Here is a 27,941-nt window from a genome sequence, read left to right on the forward strand (position 1 = left end):
TGCCCTCGGGGGTTTAGTACTTCCCTTGTCCTGTGGAGTCCTGTGTAATATATGGATATATTCATCTCTAGGTTTGGTTTTATTTTCATGAAATTCATTACATTAGTTAGTGTAAGGCTTTCAGGAGGCTATTTTGTGTTTGTAGCTGGGTTGGATTGCTGAAAACTGGTCAGCAGAATCTCTTGCTCAAACCTATTAAACGTCAAGGAAATGCACCATGGATTGTTTTGGCCTTCCTGTTTTGGAACTGGTTCATTACAAATTTTAATTACAGATAATATTTCTTCAGAATAGCTTATCACTCTACATTAGCTAAGTATGAGTCCTAATCCTGTTGTGATTCTGTGTTCATTTATAGGGAATTTTCACTGTGGATTGCACTGAGGAAATATCCCGGGAAGAGGTTTTTCCCCATTGATATGGACACATCCTTCCTTTTCTGTTGTGTCTCTCCTGAACTCCATTTTTCCTTGCATCATATGACTCTGCCTTTCCTTTTTTATTTTTTTGCCCTTGACTTTTATGTCTGCACCACAATTTGTGTTGACCTTGAGGTTGCCCTCAATTAGCTGAGCCATTCCCATACCATGGCCCACTCCAAAATCCTCTGCACCCAGCTCCTGATTGGAAAGGGCAGAGCCATCCTAGAAACTGCTCCATGATCATTTTTCTTTTCCTTTCAAGGTAGTGTTTATTTTCAGGCAATACAGAGAAGGAGTGTTACAAAAGAGATAGAAGGAGGAAGCAGTAAATCCTGGGGTCGCTTTGGGTGGGTTGCCTGTGCTCAAGCCAGCCCTGTCTGTGCCACCTGCTAAAAGAGGAGGATTGGGAAAGGTTCGGAGGAGAGAGAAAGTTCAGCAAAGCTCTCAATATCCGAAGGTTGTCTGCCAGGGATCGGGAATTTGAGGAGGAATGGTCAGAGAGATGTTCACATTCTGATTTCTGGAGCAGTACTGATACAAAACTGTATTTGTGTCATATCCCTGTAGAACCTCTGTGCTGATACAGTGAAAATGATCAAAATAGTTTAGGAGACAGTAAAATATGGCTTAGTTTTGGGATTTGCTACCTGCATATTTTTCAAGGCTAAGGTGATTAGACACTGTGTTAAATGAGGAACTAGCTGGTTTCTAGCAAGCTGATTTTCTGTTCCCGTGTTCCACAGCTCAAGAGAAACATACTGGTCTCCAAATAATGGGTGAACTGTGACATCTAACATGAGTTATCACTCATGTATTTTTGCTAGGTGATAACCAGTAATACAGCTGCAATACTTGCATCCTCTGCATCATCAAAGTGTGGTCTTAAAAATCTCTAAAGTTATAAATGGAAATTTTGCAATGGATTTTCTGAGATGCCGTTCAGCTGTGATTGGGGGAGCAGTTAAATATTGTGGTGAAGTGATTTTTCACAAATACAGAGCATTCATAACTATCCCTTTTAAAATGTGCTCAAGAAACTTTGAACTGTTTCAGTCCCATCTTTAATTTTATTTCAGCTTTATGCAAGTTTATTTTACAAAATAAAGTACATTTGGTTTGTGTAAAAGGAGTTACCCTGTGTCTAAAAGGAGTTATCAAGGTTAATTTCATCAAGCAGTTTGGGTAAAATATAATAACTTCTTGTTAGTTTTTATTTTAAATCTCAGATTAAAAATGAAGGTTCTGAAGTGCAGAATGTATGCAGTGTTGGTTGATCTTGCTTTAGCTGTGATTCTGAAGATTCATGAGTTAAATTGATGATTAGGAGTAGGTTGACACTGATCTTGCCAGTCCAGACTTGTAACCGTGTCAGTATTTACTTCAGGTGGACCAATCTGTGTTTGCCTGTTTCTGCACATTTAGAAGAAATATCAGGAGCTACTGATGCTTTCCTACTGGTTGGGTCATTTTCTGGTGGAGGGTGTGAGCTTGTTTCCTCCGTGCCTCCTACATTCACTCTCCATGAAAGTACACTGGAGAGTCTTATTTTCCTTATTTCTCTTTCATTCTTTGATGGGAATTTCACTGGAGACAATTAGCTGTGCAGTGTATGTATTAATCAGATTAACTCCTGATTTTTCCTTTAGATAGGAATGTCTTGGTTTCTCAGTTTGAGACATTCATTGTGTTCTGTGAAGAACGTCTTTAAGTGAGAGGGAATTGAAATACCTTCTCTGGGTTAGCTATAATTTAACTTAATGGATGAAGGAAGATGAAAGACAGCCTCTTCCCCAGGGTTAGTTAACACTGGAACTTGAACCTAAATAAGGGATTTGAGATGTTTTTTTTTTTAATAGTTTGAAAAAGTGAGAATGTTTAAGGCACTCCCAGGTGCCTGGCTTCTGGCACAAGGATGGTCTGGGGACTCACTTGGCATCTTCTGGTGCCATTTCTGTGTGTCTGGTTGCTGACTGGCAGCTGTCTGTCATCCTGCTTCCACTCCTCCAAAATAATGCCAGCAGTTGGATTATGCCATGTGGGGACTGATGAGGTTGATTAGTCAATAGATATGAAATATTTAGATGGTGGGAAAATGTGTGTAGTACAGTGAGATTATGATTATTAGTCATGTCTTTAAAAAATCTTGCACTTGCAATTTCAGGGCGTTCCACCCACAGGAGAAGAGTGAGAGCAGATTTTTGCAGTGAAATTGCAGGGAACTGTGGTAGATAATTTGAAGTTGCAGTCCCTCGACATTTGTATTCTATTTGGGATGTCACTTCCAGTAAGCTTTTTAGAAATACAGCGGTGCAAATGGAAAAGTTTCAGCAAATACTAAATGTAACAATGAAGGCTTTTGTTCTTCATTAAACCATTTCTTGATGTTTCCTGATAGATTTTCATCTAAACACTTGCTAATCCCAGAGCTCTGACAGGCAAGGCCTGCTGAATTAGGCCAACTTCTGCTACAAATAGCTGCTGCACATGAAACAGTAATCATTGCTTTCCAGTCTATTATTAGATTGACTTCATAGGGATTGCTTTTTTCTCCTGTGAGTTGATGCATAAATGACATGCTTTACCCTCCAATAAATCTAACAGCAGAGTGGCTGTGACATGATGTTCATACCCCTTAGTCCCATGACAGATTATTTTTGATGGCTGCAGAAGTCTACGGCAGCTTGAAACCATTAGAATTTAAAGGCATCATTGAAATTTTACAGCGTACCTGCCTCAGACACAACAGGGCTGGGGCTGCGGCGCGCCGCCTGTCGCGGGAGCACTTCCTGCCTGTGCTGATCCCCAGCTGTCCTGGGGGGGGAAAAACTCTCCTACAGCTCCTCAGAGAGCATGTCCTTCCGTGCATGCTCTCCCTGTGCCTGAAACTCCACCTGGGGACAGTCCTAAAACACGGGGAGGGCGTGTGGCGCAGACAGAACTTGTGTACGTGGATGAACGTGCTGGGAGCATTTGAACCTCTCTTTCTTGTTAGCTTCGTAAAATGTTTTTGTATTGTTAGTGGTCCATTTATTCCCAGCTTCTCAATATTGTTAAATTCAGTTTTAGCAGTGTTTATGTGCTTTTAATAGAGTTCTCTCTTTCCAGACTTAAAACTTTGTAGGGTTTTTTTGTTTGTTTGTTTTTGTTTTTGTTTTTGTTTTTTTGGTTTTTTTTTTTTTTCTTAGCCTGATGAAACACAAAGTTTGCAAAGCTCTGGACTCCTCAAATCCAGGGTGTTTGCTGCTATTTGTGTCTCTTATGAATGAAAGGTTGGCTTTAGCTCTGGTTCTGAGCTGTGATTAGCTTTTGTTTCATACATCTGTTTAAAATTTGCTGCTTTTAGACATAAGAAACACAACTATAAAATTTCTAACTATAACATTGTCATCTGACTTAGTTGGAAGATCTGCTCTGGTTTCCATTGATTTGTGTGTGTGTTTTTACATACCTAAAAAGCATCATATCAAATTGAGCTCTACAGATTCCCATAAATCTCTCAATAGGTTTCTCTTCTATGAAGTTTCTAAGAAAAGGAATGAGACCTTTTCCATCTAACAGCTCTGGTTTTGTATTCTGGACAGAGTGATTGAACCTGCTCGTGTTCTTAACTTCTGTCCTGTAATAGCTATGTCAGACAGATTGGTGTGGAATAGAGAGCTAATCTTAACACAGATCTACTGTAGCCTGACAGGTTTATATTTGACAAATATCCTTTTTAGGGAACGTCATCATGGAGTATAAGATACAAAGATACTACAATTGGTACATATAGCTGATAGATAAATAGGAAATTCTCCAAAGAAATCTTTCAGGTATTTGCTTTAATTAGGTTACTCTCTTTTCTTAAAAAAAATCAACACGAAAAGTGCTTAAAAGTTACATGGATTGAATCTCTTTGTAATGTGGGTTTGGAAATGGGTTCTAGTTCTACTCTGTTGTGGTCACAGGCTCCCTTTTTCTGAGCATTCTTTACCATACGTGTCCTTTCTTGTTTGAAATCATAGGATATGAAATGACAGAAAGATTTCTTAATAGAAATCTCAAGCCCTATGGATTCATATATCAGTGTGCTTATATTACAGTCTTTCTGGAAATAAAACTGATTTTGTTGGGGTAAAATATTTATGCCTTAAGGGGAGGATAATTAAAGTTACTGAGAAGGTATTTGGAGTTTTCAAACATGAACTTCAGCTATTAAAAGCTGTGCTTATTAGATCAGGGAAGAGAATTAATTCTTTATCTACTCAAGTAGGTATTAGATTTGGTCTTACTAGAGCACCTTGAAATTTGATTTCAGGTGTTTAAAGCATTCTTGAAGAGGGTTTGAGTCTCTTCTCTGTGACGCTGTTCACTGGAATTGCCTGAGCTGCCTGAGCTCAGTGCCGTGGTTGGTCACTGTTGGGACAGTCCTGCAGGAAAGGCTGAGTGGGTTTTATGGGGCTGGGCTCATTCATGTCCGCAGCAGTGACCTCTGTTTCTCCTCTCAGTATGGATATTCCAACATATTTTTGTGATCTTTAGTGTTATAAATGATGATGAAATGGTGATCAGTTGGGCTCTGTCTGACAGAACCTTCTGCAGATGAAGTAAAAGCTGTTGACGACACAGGGGACCATACAATTTCAGAATTAAGCCATTTTTCTTCTGACTGGGAGAGTCAGAAGTGAAGGGACCCAAGGATTAATCCACTGTTTATATCCATACGTAACCTCACAACATGTGAATTAAATCTTCCCTGCACCTGTAGTACAACATTTTCCTCATGCTGTAGAGTAATACCTTAACTAAACCCACCTCAGTTTTCTGGTGGCTTAAAAGACATGAAAAACCACAGTCAGGATGAAAGCGTTTTATTGTTTGTAATTTTTAGCATAGTGCATATTAAATGTAATAACCGATGAGTTTAGGAGGATAATCTATTACCATATGCAAGAGCCATGCTCCATAAGTTATACAGATCTTTAGGAACGGTTAACTTTTATAGAATTTGCTGCAACAAATCATCCTGGGAATGCTGTGTACTTGTGTTTTCGATTGAGGCCCTAACATTTGGTTGAAGTATCTTCTGTACTTATATCATCTCATAATTTCCTTCAGAGCAACGAGAGAGCAGTCTGCATGTTGGGTGGGAGGGTGAGGGAATGCTAATTGAAACCATGTAATAAAAAGGTAATTTAGCAAAACTATTAGTTTTTGGGTTTTTACTATTTTAAACCTATTATTTTTAAAATTACATCTGTATTAAAAAGGCTGTAAAACTCCACTCCATGTCAGCACATTGCATCTTAATTCTCATTTTCCTTTGCATGAATAGTAAAATCTTCATAAATTGAGAACCAAAATTAATTGAATAAACTTCAGTTGAATGTTTTTATGTTAATGCTGGGATTAAAAAAAAAGGCATATCACAGACTTTCTGGAGAACATTTAATGGTTTCTAACATTGAGCACACCTCGAACACAGTACAGGAGAAAAGCGCTGATGGAAAGAAACAAACCCCAAGAACAAATGTTAATTGAGTTGAGTGTTTGTGGCTGTTTTTAGGCTGCGGTGGAGCTGCATATCTGTTGCTAGATCATGCTTTTCCAGCCGGAGCCATTATCAGAAAATGCTCTTTTCAGCCTGGCAGCCAGTGGGTTGCACAGTTCAGCACCTTCTGATGGGGCTGTGGGTTGACACAGGTACCTTTCCTTTCCCAGGTCACTTTTGAGCTGAGTTGTGTCTTCCATGTCTAGTTCCTACAAATCCTTCCTGAGGAGGGAATTCTTATTACAGAGAGGACAATACAGGGGGCCTGATGACTGGGGAGAGCAGTGCTGAGACTGAGCAGTGGAACAGAGAGCTCAGAGACCACCTGGCCCTTTTCTGAGTGTGCTGGGTCCTGGTGATTGTGTGTTTGTGTGAATTTGGGTGTTTGTGTGTGTTCGTGTGCACCTCCAGGGTTGAGGCAGTGTTGACCCAGTTTTTCCCTTTGCTCTCACTCATAAATGCTGGGATTACCTGGGCGATTGTTTCCTCAGAATGCCATATTGTAATCTCAAACCTAATACTCCAACAACCATGCACTAATTAAAACTGCAATTATATTTTTGCTCAAACAAAACGACTTAATAAACATTATCACAAACTGTTTACCCTTCCCAAAAACAATTTATGCTCACTAATACAATTTCCCATTAAAACCGCTGCCAGGTAAATTAAAAACTCTTGAAATAGTAAGTAAGTGGGAAATTAATTCAACAGTTTAATCTAGAGCTAATAACAGTTGCAAGCTCAGAAAAAGATTGCTACAGCAGGGAGTTAATTAACAGCTTATTCCCCATTTGATAAAAGTAATCCACTCTAATTCCAGTGTAATTTACCTCAATGTAATATAAAACCACAAGCTGCTTCTGGTGCTGGTAATTATTAGCCTTGTCCTGTGGCCACATTGACAATAAAATTCAGCAGTATCTTAATAATAAGAGGCAGTCTGCTAAATGCCCACAATTAAAGATGTAACATGGAATCTTGAAGCTGCAACAATCATCTGTAAAGCTGAAGGGACCGGAGGTACAGTTGTGACAACCTCCAGTTGCTGTTTCTCCTCCTCCTCCCCAAGGTGTGCCTTTCCTAGCCCAGGTTGTTTTCCAGCATGAAGTTCTGGCTCATAATTGCACCATGGTACAGGGAGCAAACAGGGCTTGTGTCATTTCTAAGTGGAACACAAAGTTTGGAGCCCTTGACCTGAAATACCACACAGAGATCATAAATGCAGGGTGGCTCTTTTGACCTCCATTACAATGAAGTCAGTTTTCCTTCCATTTCTCTGTTTGTGGGGTTAAAATCAAAGAGCAGATTTTAAATATGTATATGTATATGTATATGCATACAGAAACATATATGCAAATATTAGTCTGTAGAAATGCATGAGAAATAAGTTTTATTACGAATATTCTTGTTTGACCGTAGTATAGTATTTTCTGATAGTAATTTTGATTTTCTCTTAAGCAATTGTCACAGTCTGTAAGAAAACTCAGACTTGATATTTAAGTATTGCCAGGTTTGCTTATAGTTTGTTTTTTTTGACTGTTGGGCAGCCTCCCTGGTTCATTTGCCTGATGTGTTCTTAGCACTTTTCCATTGTCACTGATTTAGGGATGTCATAGTAAGGATAACGACAAGTTAGTGCTCTGTAATCACAGTTCAACTTAAGTACCTGAAATTAAATGACCTATTTTTTCATGTAAATACTCATACTTGAAATAAAAAAATATGTGGTGTTATTTTAACCCAGTGGTTATTATCAAAGGGTGAATTTGGTTTTCTGCTGTCACCTAAAACATTTGTTTACCTTTCTTGTGCACTTGAGGAACTTCCTTCTGGGAAAGGAAAATAAGTGCCTGCTCATTGGATAGCAGTTGCTAAACAAATGCATCTGAAGTTGTAATTGTAGGGATTTTTTAATTGTAGGTATGTTTTTAATCCTAAGCAGAGGAAGGGATATAAGTTTGAAGGTTGACTTTGAGAAGACAAAGCAGAGGTTCCGGGACTGTGCTGTCCTGTCTTTGAACAATGTCAGAACCGGTGACAAAGGTGAAGACCCTGACTGCAGTGATGGCTCAGTTACAGGGATTGTGTTCTTTCCCACATGTTCCACAAGAAAACAGAATTTTCTTGGTGTGGTGCAGAGACAGACAGATGTTTAGAACTGAATTAGTGCTTTTAGCACAGGTGAGGTCTGGTAGAGCACTCTCCGCACTCTTGTTTTTCTGTTAGTGCTCATTAGCTAAACCAGTGCACTTGTTTGTGCATAAATGTGGCTCTCCCTCATTTATAATATGAATAATTTTGCCTGCTTTCAGTGCTGATGTTTAGTTTGACTGGATAATCAGCTCTAGGGCAGGGAATGTTGTCCCAAGGAGAGCTGTGCAGCACCACAGCTGCGGCTGGCTGGGAGGGATGGGTGACCACTGGAGTTCCCAGTGGGCTGAAATCTCCATCCTTGCACATCCCCAGGCTCACCTGGACACTGTCCTGGGAAATCTGCTCCAGGTGACTCTTGCTCAAAGGGGAGAGTTGGGCTTACCTGGTCTCCAGAGGCCCTGTCTAACCACAGCCGTTCAGTGGGTTTCTTGTGGTGCTGTAATTTCTCCTTAATGTAATTGTAATTTGTCATTTTGAGGTTTCTCTTTCAGACTTTTTCCATCAAACAAGGTATGAGCTGTTCACTGAAACAAACAGGAGAGAAGAATAGACTGAACATGTGAAATGGGAGTTTTTTATTTCTGACGGAAGAATTTGTAGGAGAAACTGTTGGTGCCTTGGCTATATCTAAACTCTGCTACCCATTCCCACTTCAGTTATTTATGTGCCTAACAACAATCAGTTCTACCAACTTTAAACTTAATTTACAGTTGAGTTGGGAAGGATTCTTTTGATTATTTTTGTTGTGAAACAAATCTTCAGTACAATGAATAATCTTAATTGTAAAGGACTTTCTTTCCTGCTGACTTAGAAGTCATCCATAATCTGTATTTTGTCTATATACAGAATCTCTAATATGAGTGAAGCGATGCTTAAAATTCTGTAGGTCAAGGATTGAAACACAATCGTCTCCAAGTAGATCTCCCTGGAAATAATTCAGCACAGCTCATCAGCTGCTCACAGCCTGGCTAATGCAGTCCTGGGCTTGCCCTGCCATCCCTGTGGCCATGCTCCCAGAGCCACAGCAGGGCTGGGGCAGGCTCAGAGCACCTCTGGCACAGCAGATTCAGCTGAATTAACATCCAAATCGTGCAGGTTGGGATTCTGCTCTGCAGTGTAGCTTGGGCTAAGGTGTCCTAACAGCCAGAGAAAGTCTTAGATTTAAATAAGATATCACAGTTGAATAATTTGTATTTTTTTATTTCATTGCTGTTGACAGTCAAAGGAAAAACATTCAAGCAGTATTACAAAACAGCTCAGTTTTCTATTGTCATTGCCTTTTCTTCAAATACCTCTGCAAGGTTATTGTTAGGAAAAGTTATATATAAATCAGCGCAATATTCTCAATCAGTACAATACAGTTCTCTAGAAACAGTATTCACTCTTGTTTAGTATTTAGCATTTCACCTGGAGCGTGTGGGGTGTGACTGTGTGTGGAGCTGAGGCTTGTGTGTCTCAGGATGGAGCCCTGGATGAGGAGGTTTCTCCCACTGCCCTCCCTTTGGAGATGGCCTGGACAGTTCTGTGTCCCCAGCAGTTCCAGACTGATGGAGTGCAACGGGCTGGCACCAGAAAGTTGCCGTGGTCATGAGGCACGGTTACATTTCTTAATATATTTTATATAAACCAGCCATTTGGGTGCAGGTTTAAACCTTGCCTGCTCTAAACTGCTCTGAATATGTTTTTCTAGATAAATATGTTTGTGGGGCAAAAAGGGGAAAAAAGGTGAGTATAGTGCAACTAAACAGACCATTAGAATAATTTTTCTTAAAAACTTTGTATTTCACCAAAGTGTTAAAAGCAAAAAAAAACCACAACCCCTATCTGCATACATAGTAATTGAGGCAGACAGTCTGTTTACATCTACGGTACACAAATTATGCCATGTTCTAAGGAATTATTCTGACTCTCCCACTAGGAATTTTACAGTCCATGGGGTAAATTTGCAGTGCAGGGGGCAACCTGTGGACCTGGATTGCTCCTGGGCTGCACGCCTGAGCAGACAGAAATGTGTTAGGGCACTATGCTGACCACGTGTGAAACCCTCCTGTGTCACCAGGGCTGTGAAATTTCACCTGGGAGAAGCCTGCCCTTCCAGCTGAGCTCCATCAGTACCCCAGGAGCACACCCAGGCCCAGCTCAGAGATTCAGCTCGTGGGGAATTCATCCCACGCCCAGCAAATTGTCCCAGCGTTTGTTTATTTATTCGCGCTGTTAAAAAATGACCTTCTTGTTTCCCCGTTTACATTAAACTTTCTGCCTACTGCTGCAAATCCTTTGAACTTTATTTCTGTGGTCAAGCACTTGCCATTTTTCTTTCACCTGTTGCCTTTTTTCCCTCCCTCGACCCTGGGTGCCCCGAGCTGGGAGCAGCAGGACCCGGTGACCGGGAACGTTGCAGGTCCCCGACACAGGGACAAAAGTGACATCAGTGGTGGTGGTAGCAGCAAAACTTGCTGTGGAGTCGCTCTGCAGGCATCAGGGCAGGGACTGGGATTTGGGGAAGAGGTTTGCAAGGCTCAGGGAGAGCTGGGTGATGCAGTCCATGACTTATGTACAATTCGAGCTCCTGTTCGCAGTCGTGTAAATTGTGAGTACATTTCTCAGCACAAGTAATTCGTTTTCTTCTCCTGGTCTTGTCTGGCCTTTCAGACAACTTCCATTATGCTAATGTAATTAATAGACATTCTAAAAAGCAGGATTAGGGCAGTTTATTTCAGGAGTGCCTGCTTTGCTTTCTTGGATTTCTTTCCCATGCTGCCACTCCACGTTTCACCACTAATGCTAAAAGAACCTGCTTTTCTGCAATTCCTTCTGGCATGGAAGGGCTTCCCTGTATTTCTCTGCCTCATTGACTCTCCATCTCATTTAAAAATCTTTGCTGAAGATACATCTTTTTCCCCTTGCATGACCCTCATAATTTTTATCTCTCTCTGCTGTTATTTTAGTATGTAATTTTACTTTTAAACTAGCTGATGGCCCTTTGTTGGAGAAGGGGTGATCAATAAATTATGTGCTGATTGTGTATATTCTTCATCATATTCTTCTATTTCATTGTCCAGACCATAGCAGTTGATACGTATTTTTGTTGTACTTTTTCACCTTTTTTTGGGTATTGTTATTCTTGGCTTTTAATAATTGAAAGCAAATTTGGTCTTTTTCCATCATGAAAATGAACAAAAGAATGGATCTCTACCTGCTAAATATCATTTATATCAGTCACTGGCCTTGCTGAGGAAACAGAAGCTTGATCAAACTCAACATGGGTTCAGCAAAGAAAGTGAATGATTTTCCTGAATAATTTTCAGTTCATGTCACTAAATCATCAACCAGCAGCTTTAAGAGGTAATAAATTTCTATGAAAAACTCACCAAGAACTTCTGAAGTACTTGCTTTTGTGATAACAAACTGTTTTGGGGGGGGGAACTTCTGTTACAGCTTTAACGAGAGAAATTCTTGAGACACACCTTGATTCTTCTCACAAGATGTCAAGAGGAACTTTGACTTTTTCTACAAGTTGTTATTAGTAGCATGTTTGCAGGAGTTAGGTTTAGAGAAAGAAGATCCCACCTGTGGTAAATACAATCAGTTCTGCAACACAGAGGTGTGAATATGGGTGCAGGTAATTAAGCAGAAATCATGTCACCCTTGGCTCTCAGATATAGACAGGTATTTCTTGTATATCAGTTCTGTGGTCTCATTACATTCTAATTAAGGAAAAGAAAAAACCAAAAAACTTTTAGTAATTTAGATTGTTTTTCTGCCCGTGAAACTCCAGCTTTTTTGGCAGCAGCTGTGTTGCTTCAAAACGATTGTCAGAAGACTTGTGATTAGAAAAGTCTTGTCTTACTGCTGCTTTGTGGGGTTTAAAAAATTAATAAAGAGCTCTGTAAAGTAGCACTACCCATGTATGAGTTACTTTCTCAGCTTTCAGGAATGGTTGGTGCTGGCACTTCATGCTGTTACTGGATAACTAAATTGTAATACTTAGTTGCAAAATGTAAAAAAGCAGGAACATGTTGTTAGGTCATCTCAAAGCATGAATGCAATCTCATAAAGATTTTCATTATGGTTTGAGGGATGGGATGTGCATCTTACTCATTTGCTTGCACAGACCCTTGCTGCTGACCCATTCATCAAATGCACCAGCCCAGGCCAACAGGAGTGGTCTCTCCAAGAAAGATAGGGCAGAAATCTCAAATTAAAGGCATTGTTCTTTGTACCAGTTCACCTCATCTGCCATCACCTGTAATTGAGATTATCCAGATTCTCATCTGCCCCTCTACCAAGGTGCTGTGTGGGGGGGAAAAGGGGTAAAGAGGAGCCATAGAGTTTATAAAACAAAATTAGGGGAATTCCATGTCCTGAGCTAAGACAGTGCTGGAATATTATTTAGAAGCCTTTCAGCTATTTCAGTTTAATAATTGTTGAAAAAAAGAGCAAGCAATAACACATTGTTGGTGAGAGAATGTCAGCCAGCCAAAAGCAAACACAGAGAGACTACCTTGCACTCTGAAAATGCTGATTGCACTTTCTCTGAAGCCAGCAGCAAAAATATGCTTGTTTTATTTCTTACTTTTGGTAAACAACTTAATTAATTAATCTCTCATTGGCTAATGCTGTGCCTGCAGTGTTGCAGATGAATGTTCGACTATCGCAGCTCCCAAAACTTGGAAGCTGACGCTCAATTTTTTAAATGTAACCCAGCAAGAAGTTATGATGCCTTTTCAAACTCTTTAGCAAATTAAAAGGGCAGTTCTTACAGCAGTAAACATTATTTACTGACATTTAAATATGCTCAGTGGTGAATTGTTTCATGAATGTGTCCGTGTACCCAGCAACACCATGTGAGTTGGTTCCAATAACCTGTGTCACTCTGGTTGGGCCAGGAGTGTTTGACATGAAGGGCTCCCGCTTCAAAGATTACATTCCTGGTGGAACAGCAAGTGTCTTATTACAGCTTGGAACTAGAGTTGGTCCCTCTGCTGGAATTCCTGTAGAATTTGGGGAGGAATATCTCTGAGAGAGCTGGGTACTGCCTTGTCTGTGCTGTCTGGTGCAGATCAGGTTTGTAGGAGGTGTGCGCAGTTCCTGAGCTCTGCTGCATTGTGGTTGTTTACTTAGTTACTGGTTTCAAGATACAACTTTTATTGCTTTTTTCTTTTTTAAAAGTACTGACATGAGAAATCCTGATAAAGCTGGTTTAATTTCTCTAGGAGATACGGATAAGCAAGGAAAGGGAACCAAGCTGCTGTTACTGCAGCAGTGCTGCTCTCAAAATTTAGTTTGAACTATCCCAAAGTGTCTTCAACTTTGTAATAATACAGTTTGAAAAACTCCTAAAAGTGGATAGCCAAAAATATTTATTCTAATGGGTATTTTTATTGAACTAGACAGCATTATTACTGCCACAGATTAAAGACCTATAATGTGACTTTAATACTGTTATTAGATGTTAATGTCTTAGGAAAGCACTTTGAAGATGAAATAGTTCTCATTTACTTTTCCCTGTAATTAATCCTAATATGTCAAGGGACAGCAGATCTTTGCGTCTTTGCCTCCTGTTTGGTTTGGCCAAATAGAAAAGACAAGAACGTAAAACAATTATGCACCTGTGAGTGACTGCAACTGGAAGTTGTGAGTAAATCCAGTCTCCCTCCTAATTTTCTGTTTCAACTGCGTAAAACAAGAACTGGCAGTGGGTTGTCCCGTTTCCAGGATTTCTGGTGGGAATTATTCATAATAGATTTGTTATTTCGACAGTTTAAAACACCGTTTCATCCCATCAGTGGTGATGTTATGCTCATCATAACGATCTCTTTCAGGAAGGGAAGAATAACTCATTTCCTGCTGGGAGTTTGTTTTCTGCCCTTACAACTGGAGATTAAATATTTTTGCTCAAGGACAAAAATATTTAACCATCCAGACAAAAGTAAAATAATGATGTCTTCAGTAATTGTGGCTGCCCTTGCCTGTATCTGCAGGGTCTTGTGGAGTGGGAACCCTGAGACTCCTGTGCCCCTCCAGGGCTGGGCTTTACTCCTGCTACACTTTCCTGTTCTTTGCTGGGAAATTTCCATAGCTAAAAAGAAAACAAAAGAAAACCTCACCATGATAATTTTCAGTCTCTGGCTGTTATGTTTTAAAAGGTGCAGTTATTGATGTCTCCGTACCAGATGGTGTGATCCCATGATGCCTCTTATAAAATGTGATATATAAGCATATACCTCAGTAGTTCAGGGTTTGTAATATAAATCAGTCTTATGATGTCCTCCACAGGCTGGTCCTTTTATATCCTTACTAAGGACCAAATTAATCAAGCACTATTTTGCTCTGATTTTTGCTTTATAGTCTTCTGGTTTGTATTTGGTAGGAGTTAATTTTTATCCATAAATACACTCATGTTTTTTAGTAAATTCCTTTTCTTGCCGAGAACCAGACACAAAAGATTATGAAGAATTCATTCATTCCGTTGTTTAAGAAGCACAATATTTTGAAACTTGAGCCTACCAGCAGAACAACTGGAAGGCTGAAGATATAACTCCATTTACCATACATCTGAATAACTTGTATAGCATTCTACTAATTGGTTTGATTACTTTTTTTTTTCCTGTCATTCAGCACATTTCTAATATACCATATAAAGAATTTCTAATTCTTGAGCTTCTTTCTTTGGAAATGCCAGTAACCACAAATTCCACAGTTTTATCTTTAGATAGATAAGCTTAATCTTCTTTGGGAAATGTGTAAAAAGCAAGATTCAGATTTGTGCTGCTGGACAGGGGAATGGGTGAGACTAAGACCTGTTCTGGTGATGTCTAAATGTGCTTTATTATTAATGTTGTAGGGTTTTGTGTCCTTTGAGGGTTGTGCAGATTAGCAAACGTTCAGCTGCTAAAACAAAGGTTTTTATTGAACTTCGGTGGGCTTCATGTATTAAGGGTAGAGAAGTGAAAATATTCCTGGCGTCAAGAAGAATCAAACATTTTCCTGGAGAAATATAACTGAGGAGAAACAGGAAGTCCACATTGGGTGTTGATAAACCAGCTGTTAAGAATTGAAGTGTGTATTTTTTTTATATATATATATATATATATATAAAAAAAACCAAGCCCTGCCATGTGGGGAGGATAGCAGCCTATCTAAAATTAAGTTTACATCTATACTAATATCCAGCTTGCTTCCATGGCTTCCACCCTTGTTCTCTGTCCTTGAAAACACGGTATTTTAACAACAATGGACAGCTTTCCTGTGTTGGTGTAAAGTCAAGTTGTCTTCTTAGATTTATATTATTTTTCTGTCAATTGCTAACCCTTCTGGTTTGAGGTAGGGGTTTTTAAGCATCGTGTTTGCAGTGGTGTGGGTCAGTGCTGGCTGGCATTTGAGGCCGGGTGGGAGCTGAAGGATGAGGGTGTAATGGTTTTGGTGATGGTGAATTCAGGTGCTGTTTGTGATGTGTGGCGAGGTCCTGCGGGTCGGTTTAGTGAGTAAAGGGAGGCGCATATTTAATATCCGAGAGTGACATAGCTGAAATGTTGCTGGGTGCAGGTGTTCTGTGCCTGGGAGGGTCACAGCTCAGCTGAGTGGGGTTTCTGGCCTGGCAGAGATCTCAGATGTCCAGGTGGGCTCAGCAAATCACTTCTTGCCTCAGCAGCAGAAACGCGGTACGGAAAGTAATAAATAACAACAAAAGGTGTAATAGGCCATGTCCTTCTAAAACAAAAGAGGGGAAAGTTTGAGATATTTTCCCTTTTTAAAAAAAAGAGTGTAAAGAGGGGAAGAACCTTGATGTGGTTGAATTTATGGCTGGAGGTTGGAGAGCAAATGGCCGAGGTGCCTTTGGGGTGGGTTTTAAGTGGCCCTGGAGAAAGGTACAGAGAGAAGTGTGTGGGGAATCACCTCTTCCTTCCCTGCTTTACTTTTTAGGACTTGTGGTCAGGTGTGTCTCCTTTAATGGTGATAAATACTTGACTTTGTGCCTTGAGAAATATCTCAGCTTTTTTACCAGATCCTTATCACTGCTGTAATACGGTGATAGAATAATTTGAGAGTAAGAGCAGGAAGTTTTTCCCTTTATGTAATTTCTGTAGAGTTTCTGAGGACCAGTGTTTGCATAACTCAGATACAGTAATTTTTTGTTGTAATACAGTTTGTGGTGTAAGTCATTAATTTTCATCAAAACACTAAAAAGCCCCTGGGGTTGGGGCATTTCCTGCCATCACTGATTTTTGTCAAGGCTCATGGAACTCCTTTGGAAAGTTTGACTCTGTAGCCGACCAATGGTTTAGAGGTTTCTGCAGCTCTTCTGGTGGCCTATGATAATTACTTTTTTATAGCAATAGTAATGGTTTAAGCATATTGCTTTAATGTGTGTTATCTCATCTTTTTCCCTAATTAGGCAAGTTGTCTTCAGTTAGCAAACACTATTATTGCTGACAAATTTGAAAGTAATTATTTGTAGACTGTAATCCATTCCTTTCTTACTCCTATTTAGATTACAAATGTGGATGTCCCCAAGAACTGTGAAATAATTTGGAAACAGGATCCAGTCGGCACTCTTTGTTAGGGACTCTTTGCTTGTTTTAACTGTGTATTCCACCAATACCTTTTCTCAGTGCTCTGCACTTTGCCCTGAAATTTCTTGCCAGAAGAACCTTAAATCGGCCTAAAGTTAGGAAAATATATTATTAAAATTGTTTGTATACATATAGCTTTAACAACAGTCTTTAGACTTGACCAGACATCATTCCAGTAAGAAAAAAAAAATCTGGCCAGATACTTCAGATGTTTTTCCAAATGTTGGTCCATGTTAAAGTCTTACCAAACTATTGAAACCTTCAACCAATTCATTTTAGTCAGATATGGCGTAAAGTTGAAGTATTTTATAAAAGCTAAACAATGCCAAATGCATTTGGCTGAGATCAAAAACCAAATCTATTTGTTCTCTTTCATCTTCAGCGTTCCATTTCCTAGGAGTGTGACCTTAGTCAAACATCTATTAAAGTTAGCTTTTGATCTTACTCCCTTTAGGAAAAAAAAAAGGAAAAAAGTCAATCTTTAGAATTTTCTTCCAGAGACAATCCCAGTATTGTGTTTTAATGTTCCAGTAGCGTGTGAGTAAATAGGATTCTCTGATGTATGTGATAGAGCAGTGGCTAAATGGGACAATCATTTTTGTGTCAGAGACAAGAATCAAAAGGCAGCATTCTTCAGAAGCTGTTAACTGGAAATATCCCCCCAGGTCAGTGGAAACATGTTAACTGGTCAATGTGCTGCATTTTTGGGTCCTTTGATGAAAATGCCTTGTAATTTGATAACAGGTAGCTGTTCATTTGTAATACAATTTTCTCTTCACCAGTCAAAGCTGCCTAGTGATTAATCAGTAAAGAGGTTAATTTTCTTCTCAAGTATGAGCAGTTTGGTGGCTTTTTGAAAGAAATAGGGACAAATCATTTATTTCCTGAAGAGAATGTAAATAAGTTTCTTGGTCATCGGTAAGTTCCTTCAGTTAGGGGAGTCTGTGTCACATTCATCTTCAAGGGAAGTGAGTAGGTTTCTTAAATACATACCAGTTCCTAAAAATATGTAGAATAAAAATTACAGTTAGGATTTCTGTTTAACATCCTGAGCTGCTCAGTTACTAATTGATAAATGTCTATTAGGTCTATTCTTATAAACATAGTGCTACTGTTAGGGAAATGTCAACTAAAGGATATAGTAGGTAAATACTGAAAAGATTTAGTTAAAAGAAATAATCCATAGAAGAAGCAGAATTTGTCTTTTTAATAAACTTCAGAATTGACAGGTGTTTTGCATGTTAAGCTTCTAACACCAGAGTTAAATGCTTACTAGGAATACATTGGAATATTACATAGATAAATTTGTAATAATGAATTTAGCAATGTGGGAAACGCCTTAAAGTAGATTTAAACCTCTCAGCTCTGAACAGATAGCTGCAAAAAGTATACTGTTAATATTGGGAAATGGTTTAGGACTGCAGAGTGAAATAATTGTAAAAGGAATGCTTGTAAGGGGTTACTTATATAATATAGAATTCTGGAAAAGTACCTGCAGTATTTTTCTGAATTGAACAAAAATATCTCAGTACATCTTGGACATCATTTATATTAAATGCGGTTTTATTTTTAAAGTAAATTTATTTAATTTCAATTTTAAAAATCCTGAGAATCTATTTTAAAATATGAACATCCTTGGACTACAGAAATAATTGCACAAAACCTGAGCTAAAAATGTTTGTTGCCATAGTTCTAGAAGAAATGAAACTGCTATACTGGTGCAGACTCAGGAGTAAAGACCAGTAGAGTTCGTATTTAACGGTTTGCAAGGGCAAAGAGAATATTTGCATAATTTTAGATTACTCAGTGTTTCAATTCAGTAACTAAATTATTCCTCTCTTCCTCGAGCCTGCATTTAGCTTGGAGGCTTGAAGTTAATTCAGCTTGACCAATGAGTGGAGACACATCCTTTAAGATTTTAAAAATGGTGTAGTTCATCTTGTACGTGTTATTTTTATTCACCACCTGGAACAAGAAAATAAGCTTCCAGTCAGTGTCTCAGCTTTGAAAAATGTTCTTTATCTTGCACAGCGTAAAATGGAAATAGGTATTCTGGCATAACTTCATAAACAAAGGTGATATTAACCTATTGGGACTAAATTACTTGTCTCCTGTGTTATTTGGGCAAGCAAACGTGCATGAATAAGCTTCAGCTAAGCTGTAGGAAAGTAACCTAAAAAACAGAGATCAGACCTATCAGAAGTAAAAAAGTGCTTAAGAAAAGAAGGTAAAGGTACCCACTCCTCCATAATGACATTCCTTACACTCTGACGGTGGGATCAGTAGTCATTCACTTGTTCCCCAAGGGAAAACAGGGCTCTTTTGTTTCTTTCCTGAACATTCCCTGAAGTTGAACCTGGTTTGTTGCAGCCCGTGGGCAGCCTCCTCGTTTTCCCTGTGCAGTTTGGGACTGCACATATCCATCACCCACTCATTGAGGTGCCCAGAGCACCAGCTCAGCTCTGGGACGTGTCCGGGCAGCTCCTGCCACAGGGATGTGCTGAGCAAGTTGGAGCATTGCATGGAAGCTTGTCCTTCCTCCGGTGCAGCCCTTTGGATAGTCCAGACCCTGCTGGAACTGAAAGGAACTCATCCAGAATGTCTCATTTCCTTCTTCCAGGGGAGAACCACGTGGTTCACACCCTGAGTGCCAGGGATGACAGGGTCCTTCCTGCCACAACCAGCGCTGGTGGAAGGGAATTGATGGCAAAAGCTGCATTCCTGAGTGCTGTGTGAAGATCAGGCTGTGTCTGCTGTGCAGGAATGTGGTTTTCCACTCCCTGAAATGGGAAACAAACAAGAAACCCAACAGGTTTTGTTAAGCCAGAAGTGTATAAAGAGATCACCATTTATGGAGTCCTCATTTATGCAGATGTAGAGGTCCCTGCTCCCCCAAATGTTACAGTGTTATTTTACATTGAGCAGTTAATGGAGCATTCATTTGGGAATTGGCTATTCCAGGAAAATTACATTTGTGCAGTTCTTTCTATATATTTTGTCCAGTTGCAGTAATTGTAAATATTATAGGTTCTTCTTGAAGCTGGAAATCCCCTAATGCCATCCCCAAATACTTTTCACTGTGACTAAGTTCTGGGTTTTCGAATGATCTCAAAGCACGAATATTTTGCTTTAATTCAACAGCCAGAATTGCAAAGTGCTTGTAGGTCTCAGAAGAACATTCCAGGAATTTCTGTTCCTAAGTGATGCTGCTTTCAAACTTGAATCTTTTGAGGTTGTGTTAATTAAATGCCATTTGGAGAGGAGTGTCTGGCTTCTCCCTTTTCATCACTTCAAATAAGCATAATATTTTTGCGGGGTTTATGAACTGGCCACAGATTTCTCAGTTTTAGGTAACCCAGAGCTGTGTCTGATCAGAGCATTCAGTTTCTATTCTGGCAGAGTGAAAATGGCTGATGTGGAAGCAGCAGCATGTAGGGGATGATTCTACAAATTTGCAAACCACACTTTAACAATCCAGTCTCTACCAGCAGTGCTGATCCTGGCAGTGTGTTGAGGGTTTTTTTTTTTTTTTGTGAAATGCTGTAGCATGATGAATTTATGGAACTCACTATTCACTTAAAATCCTTGAAATGCACCATTTTAAAATTGTGTATTGAGACAGCTGGGATGTAGCTGCCATGTGTCATCTGATACAAAACAAATATTTGTATGGTATTTTCCTGTCACAAGTAGGAAGTAGCTTAAAATCACTGACAAAGCTATCCTTATTCTCAGAAGACCTTCCAGCCCAATTAATTTTAAAAACTCAAGAGATATGTGCCAACTCCAGATAAGCTTTCAGACTTTTTGGTACTTTGCTGAAAGAATTTCCAAAAACTTCTGCCATTTCCCTTCTGTCATTAGTGCTTACGGACAGGTGCTTGAAGCTCACAGAAACTGATGTAATGGGAAAGGAATTAATGTGGGGAAGAAAAGAAACAACAGCAAGTTCTGATTTCGGATGGCATCACATCCACCATAGCAGACTTCTGTGATTGTAGAGAGTTAACAGAATGTGCATGGTCAATATGAGAACTGTAAGGTTTAATATACTGATAACATAATTTTAGGTTCCCAGGAAATCCAAGAATATTCTAGAATGGATAACAAAGTCCTCCAGTCAGAAGCAAATGCTGATGGTAACCACCACTTCTTTCCTGTGACTTCTGAATGTTTAGCACTTTGGAGTTAGTATTTTTTCCTTGTAGATGGAATTTATATTGTGTTGGTCTCAGGGAGGTAACTTGACACATTTCTGGTTCTATTTTTAATTTTTCAAGTCCTTATCTCATAGCATTGAAATCTTTAGTCAGTGACAGCTTTATGAAAGCATAAGCAGGTAGTTTGAGAGTTTGGGTGATTATGAGCATTAATTTAACTTAGTGAAATCAGAGTCCTTATGCATGAATTTGTCACTCTCTTGATGTTTGAAAACACTGCTTAAATACACCCTATATTGTAAGTTTCCATTTTGTGTTGAAAAGTTTCAATGACATGACTATAACTGCACTAAAGAATGTAAAAGTTATCAAGGAGTTGTGATTTTTTTGAGTGATAATTCAATGGCTGCTGTGTCTGGCATGTGCTTCCATCTTCTGAAAGCTGTACATCCAAAGTGGGGTGGTCAGTCAATCAAATATACAGAAGAAGGTAAAGGTCACAGTAGTGCAGAATACTAAAAGTATTACGCATTACGGCCTTGACAAATCATTCTCATGACATAGATTGTAAAAAAGAGCAGAAAATGTCACAAAATTAATCAATTTTCAGGAGAACCACTACTGTAAGAGTTGTGGGGGGGAAAAAAAAAAAAAAAAAAAAAAAAAAAGCAGAGTAACCCTCTCAGTGCTTTTTGAAGTTCTGATTTTCCCGTTTCCCTCCAACAGGGGAAGCTGCAGTTAGTTTCACATGAGATGCAGGTGCCTTTTGGACAGGAAGTGAACTGTAAAATACACAGCTGGGTTTGCTTTGCATCAACTTGAACAGGAGTGCTCATCTTACAGATCTAGGCACAAATTTGGGATTCAAATTTCTGTGTGCTTCTAGCTGGGCCCCTTGGGTCTAGATGGAAAATCTGACAGCTCTTGGGTCATCATCTCCTGATGTGGATGGAGGATATGAAATATCCCAGGTGCCTGATGGAAAATGTTCACATTAAAAATGTTTCCAGTCTTTCAGATGGATGTCAGGGAGGATAAGATCAAGACAGAGGTTTTGAGTGGTGTGAGAAGTTTAAATAATAGAGCAAGACATGGGATGAAAGCATCTGGAACTCTCTCCATGTGTAAAGCAGACCCCCAGGTTTGGAACAATCAGGGCTCTTTCTACTGTCTGAATGTATGTGAAATTAGACAGTGACAACCTGTTGCTTCTGTGAATTGTTCCACGGAGTGGCAGAGATGTTTTGATGTTTGTGGGTTTCAATCTTGTTTATGCTCATGTGAACCTCTGCATGAAATTGTGTTTTAAAGTAAGGTGAGCAAGCACACCATGTTAAACAGAATTTACCAGGATTGTAAAATCAAGCTGTCAGAGCTCAGAAACATTTGTGCAACGCTAGTTCTGATCCCTTGAGCATTTGGCAAAGTCTTTAAATGACACTATCAGTGTTTTCTGCAGCATCCCTGCCTGGGTGATGATGGAGCATCCATTGACCTGTGTGGGATGAAGAGATCTGTGGGTCTGTCGCCATCCAGCAGCTGCAGAAGGGAAAGTTACCTGGGGAATATTTAGGGACTGCACAAAAGCAGGGAATCAAGTCCCTCAAGAAAAGACTGTGACATTTTCAAGATGACTGGAGCTTCTGTGTGAAAGATTAATTTCTCACAATTCATGACAAATATGAGTAATATTTGTTTGGATTTTTTTTCCCCCTCAGTAGGATTCTTTTGCCACAGTATAATGTTTCTGACATTTTGAGGTGGTGGTATTTAAAAATGTTAGGCCACTCAAAAATTTTCAAATGTTGTCTGAAGTGTTTTGGTAAGGATCATTTTAAGTAGTTTCTCAACTTTCATTAACTCTGAGGGTGGTTAGAGAATCAAGAATCCCAGATTGGTTTGGCTTGGAAGAGACCTTAAAGGTCATCTCATGCTACCCCCTAACATGGGGCAGTGACACCTTCCACTAGAACAGGTTGTTCCAAGCCTTGGGAGTCTTCATTTTCTCTTTTGCCTTGATCCTGCAGCATGATAAATACAGACTTTCAAATGTCCTCCTCGAAAAATCAGTTCTTGCTGTCATTTGGGGTGTTCTCCTGTTGCAAAATGGGAAAGAACGTATTTTTGAAATGTGGTTGTTCTATCAGAACAACTGGCTGCAGGTGTAAGAACAGATGAAAAAAGCTCTAGTGTTGTGATGCGTTTCTTGGCTGTTGGCTGCATTTCAGCTGGGCAGTGTCAGATGGATGTCTTGGATTTCAGCTTGGGCTCTGAATCCCCTCCCTGAGCCCAGCCCACGACAGAGCCCTCTGAAATCCATCCCCAGCCTGCAGTGCCCAGTTACTCACCAGTTACTCCCAGAGTTCCATCCTTGGGTCTCAGATGATCCACACTGAGGGATTCTTGTGACCATTCCCAAGTGGTAATCAGGGTATCTTCACAGACCACTGAAAACATGACATGCACTAGAGCTAAACCTTCCCGCTGTTTCTGTTTGAGTCAGTTCACAAGCGTGGAAAACATCTTCAGTGACAAATCTTACAAGTTTGGACCCATCTCCAAAGTGCTTTAAGACGTCGGGCATTTTACTGTTCTTATCCAAGAATTCAGTTTCACTGGCCTTTGTGTGGTGCTGGGTTTTGCCTCCCTATTAATCACTAAGCCAGGATGATTCATTTCAGCTTCAGAGAAGCCTTCACTTCCCAGCATGGTTTTTAAAATTAATTAATTAGTAAAATTTTGCAGACATTTCTGAAAATGTGAAATATATATTATATGTATTTACTTACTAATTTTAATTAAAATGAGCATTCCCTTTCAGTCTTGGAAAGCCTAATTTGTTGGAGGTTTCTGGATTATTTTCACTGTTGGCAATATGGTCTTTCATACTGACATTTCGTAGTACCAGATATTTCATCATTGCTGTTTTAGCACAGCATGCTTGACCCATAGCAGCTTTGAATGCAAATAATAAACAAGCCAATGCACAATGCTCGACTGTTACACTGAAATAATATGGCACAGCTAAACTGGGTTTCATTTTTCCTTTTGAATATTATTAATTGCAATGTGTTGACTGTTAATTTAATTAAATGTTTTGTTTTAATAGAAAACCATTTTTCAGCTCACTGACTCACCATTTCATTTAATTAATTGCAAACCTCGGGATTTGATTACTCATAGTTCTCCTTTAGTTAATTCACTTGTTCACAGTTTTGACAGAAAAGCTTTCAAACTAATATGAAGGAGAGGCACAGTCTGACTAATCAGGAAGCTGGAAAAAAAATAGCTATAGCTGGAGTATGAGATTAGGAGACACTCAGGGTCACCTGAAAAGCTCAGAGCCCTTGTATTCACCATCAAAATCCGATTTTCAGTGACTGGGCATTGGTTAAACGTGCAGGAGTCACTTGAACCCAAGACACCAGCGGAATGTTTTGTGTTTCGGATTCTTATCCTAATACCAGAAAGCATTTGCCAAGGAATAAATTGTGATGTTACTGGAGGCAAGGGGCACTCTCCCCTTGTGCCCTGGTGCTCGGTGTGGCGTTCAGCGCTGCCCCGTGATGGGAAACAGCAAACAACCTGGGGCTGTGATCTTTGGGCCGTGCAGTGAAAATGCTGCTTCTTCTGAAGACTTCACTGAGGAGTAACCTTCGGTAGTCTTGTTTGTCTGTGATGGGGCAGTGTGAGTAAACAATTAACCACTGACCAGCGGGGTGCAGACGAGGGGTGGAGGAGCCTCTCACAGGCTCTGGGGGACAGCAGATCCCGTGGCTGCAGGAGCAGAGGATGTGCTCAGGGGGTGCAGGAGCAGCCAAGGCTCCCAGGACGTGGGGCTCTGTTCCATCCCCAGCACCCCAAACACGGGGTTCTCCACAGGGCAAGGAGATAAATGCCCTGCTGAGCCAGCCGAGAGCAGCCCTAATTTGGATCCACACTCTTCATTTTGAAAACCATTTGGTTCTTAGGCCTCATCTGTCTGTGCAGAATACAGCTGCGGAATTTTCCTTCAGTGCAGCCTGTGCATGAGGTGTGTGGTTTGTGAGTCCTTCTTTTGGGTATTTCAGTAAATATTCGATTATTTGTTATATTGATCCCTGTGCTGCTGCAGTGGAATTCTGCAGCCTCCTCCGGAGGGAGGGTGCAGAGTGTCCTGGCTTAGCTGGGCTCTCAGAATGGAGCTGGTTCTGCCATGCACACCGTGAGCTCCTGAGCAGCTGGGATGGGATCCCTGTGCACAGAACACGGCTCCCAGATTCCGTGTCTCTTTCAGAGATCCCACCAGGAGCTGCTCCCTGCCAGCCCAGGAAACTGGGGACACTGGAGCAGCACCAGCCCCACCGTGGGGCTGTGGGCAGCCTCGCCAGGAAACCATCCTGACCGTGCCCAGACTCCTGCTGTGCTGTGGTGTTGGGAAGGATGTCCCTGTTTGACTACAGACGTCCACAGTTTATTTCCTGGGTGTTCCCTGATGGATCGCAGCTGGCAGAAGATAACTGAAGAAAGGAAAATTAAAAGTGTAAATGGACAGGAAAACCCAGAAGCTTTGAAGTGTATAATCCAGCACGTGGGTTTTCCCAGCAATCCTTTTTTTTTTGTGCTTTTTTTTTTTTTTTAGGGGGATGTAGAGGGATATGTTACAGCAGTTTCCAGGACATTTTTCAAAGTGATGTGCTCTAAGTGAGATTCTACTGCTGATAATGACTCATCTAAGAGGATGGAAATGATTCTTCATTTCTTTGTAGGTCCTTAGATAAGTCAGTTGAAGAATAGCCCTCTTCTCCACAGCTAGCCCAAGCTGAGTCAGTTATAGAAAGGAGTTTTATTAATAGTTAAATTAAATAATAACTCCAGTAACGTTAACCATGGCGGTACCTAATTGAAGATTATGCCAATGCTGTGTTGTTTTCTGCCATCATTTCAGCCAGCTGCACCCCTTACTCCTGAACACGTTCACTTTAGCCTCAATTTTATTAATCTCTCAGACCTGCTGAAGAATTTGTACATTGCTTTTAAAGTGCCTCAGTCAGATTCTGTGACTTTTAGTTCAAGTGAGAAATTATATAGACGTGGTGAGTAAGTGAGAGAATAAAGATTTTGGAGACGTCGAGTTTAGTGATAATCTCAGTTCTGTCTTCCAGCTTGTGGCTGGCTGTGCAGAACCTTGGTGCTTTCTGCACTAGGGCTGTGTTTTACTCTTGAAACTTTTGCTGCTGGAGTGACTTTGGTGTGGCAGATGGCACGGCACAGTTTTCTGATCCATCACTGTTTCTTGGCTGGTGTCCTTAGGCAGCTGTGTCTGGTTAGGGAGCTCAGAAATGCTTGACAATAATTACCTTTAATTTCTGCAGGCGGCGTTGTGGTGATTTGGGGACTGTGTTTATTATTTTCTGTTTGTTCCGTGTTACCTTTCTGCCTTCATTACACTTCTGGTACAACTGTTCAGTAGAAGGTTTTGGGGAATTTTTCCTGTCTTTTTTTTTTTTTTTTTTTTTTTTTTTTTACATACAGTGTGGTAATAATTACACTGGATAATTTTTTCTCTTGTCTTTTCTCTGAACATTTTGCTAAAGATCTGAATTTATTTTCCTTTCTCTATTTACCTCCTTATAAATAGTTTCTTTACTGTTTTGCATATTTAATTAAATATCATGACTTCCAATCTATATAAAGAACGTGTATAAATACTGACCCTGATGAAAACACTGGAATATTGGTTTATTTGTGCATCCATGGGTACATACAAATGATGCTAGAAGAAAAAAAACTCCATGTTCCAGCACCGTATTTTTGTAGCCATTAAAATTTATATGAATTCTTTGCAAATGGATTAAAAATAGAAATTGAAAAAGTACCTGGCAATCTTGAAAACAGTCAATTCCTCACAACTGTGATGATGATGCTTAGGTTTTTTTACTTCCTGAAAATAATGTAAAATTCACTCAAAGAGCTCCCACTTCCTTTCCCTAGGAAAAAAAAAGAAAAAAAAAAAAGAAAAAAAAAAAAGAAAGAAGTTTGCAGACTATTTCATCTTCTCCAGAAAGTGTGTAGAGAGTTTTATCATTGAAGATGTATTCTGTGATGGATTAAGTGAGAGTGTGTGAGATAAAAACAGGAGTTTAAACATCAGGATTTTATATCTGCTTGATAAAAACCCTGTAGCATTTGTAAAAGAACTTCAAAGGGTGTTGAAAAAAAAATTACATTGTAGTGTCTTTTGTATGAAGTGAGGGCTGCATTAAATAACCTAAAAGACAAAATTATTGGTGACGATCAGAATATCTTTGCTGAACTTGACCAAATTGCTGTATCCTTGTGTGATAGAAGGTGTTCCTCTCCTTGCAGTCCTGGATTGCTTCCTTCCTTAAGTCTTGCTGAAATAATGAGAACTTTGTGAAGCCCATTAGAGAAGCAGCAGAGCTAATATGAGTGTCAAATTCGTAGCAGCTTTTAGGAGAGTGTTGTAATTTATGGATGGGGTGTGAAAATTATTAGTTCCCTTTAATCAGTATCAAAATCTCTCAGTAAGCAATACTTCCCAGAAGCAGATTATATAATTCTGGTTTGATGTCTGGTACCTTAGTGGGTTGCTAGAGCAGGCACCACCACCAAAAAAAATCATGGGTTTTATTAAATGCAGTTCAGTGACTTTGTGGCACTAGGTAGCAAATAATAAAAATAAGTCCTGCTGTACTGAGGGGAAGAACAAACCCATTTAATCCCTAACTGAGTGAATAAACAGTTTCACCTGTAGAGATATTTTTGGTTTAGTGCCTGTGTCTCTTGGATTTTCCTGCTCTCATCTGAACTTCGGATTATTTTCAGTCACATCTTTCCCAAAGTAAAAGTAATCTGGTACTGTGGGAAAGAAAATCTGATTCTTTATTTAGTGACCAAGCCAAAATGATAAAACTTAAAAACTTCACCCTATGACAAAAAAGATACTGGGAATCTGAATAATAATTAGAAATCATGATATTTATGGTAACCTGTAGCCTGACATTACTCTGCTTCTTTTCCTTTACTGCTGGAAATTAATTAGGTTTTAGTAATTTGAAAACCTTTACCAATGCCTGCCTTAATTCTGTGAATT

General features: G+C 39.7%; 1 protein-coding gene across 3 annotated transcripts in view; it reads left to right on the plus strand.

Moving 5' to 3' along the window:
* Positions 1-27,941, plus strand: part of DACH2 (dachshund family transcription factor 2) — a 256,065-nt gene that overhangs the window by 133,201 nt on the left and 94,923 nt on the right. The window lies entirely within an intron of this gene.

Source organism: Hirundo rustica, chromosome Z, assembly GCF_015227805.2.
Source record: "Hirundo rustica isolate bHirRus1 chromosome Z, bHirRus1.pri.v3, whole genome shotgun sequence".
Taxonomy (NCBI): Eukaryota; Metazoa; Chordata; class Aves; order Passeriformes; family Hirundinidae; genus Hirundo; species Hirundo rustica.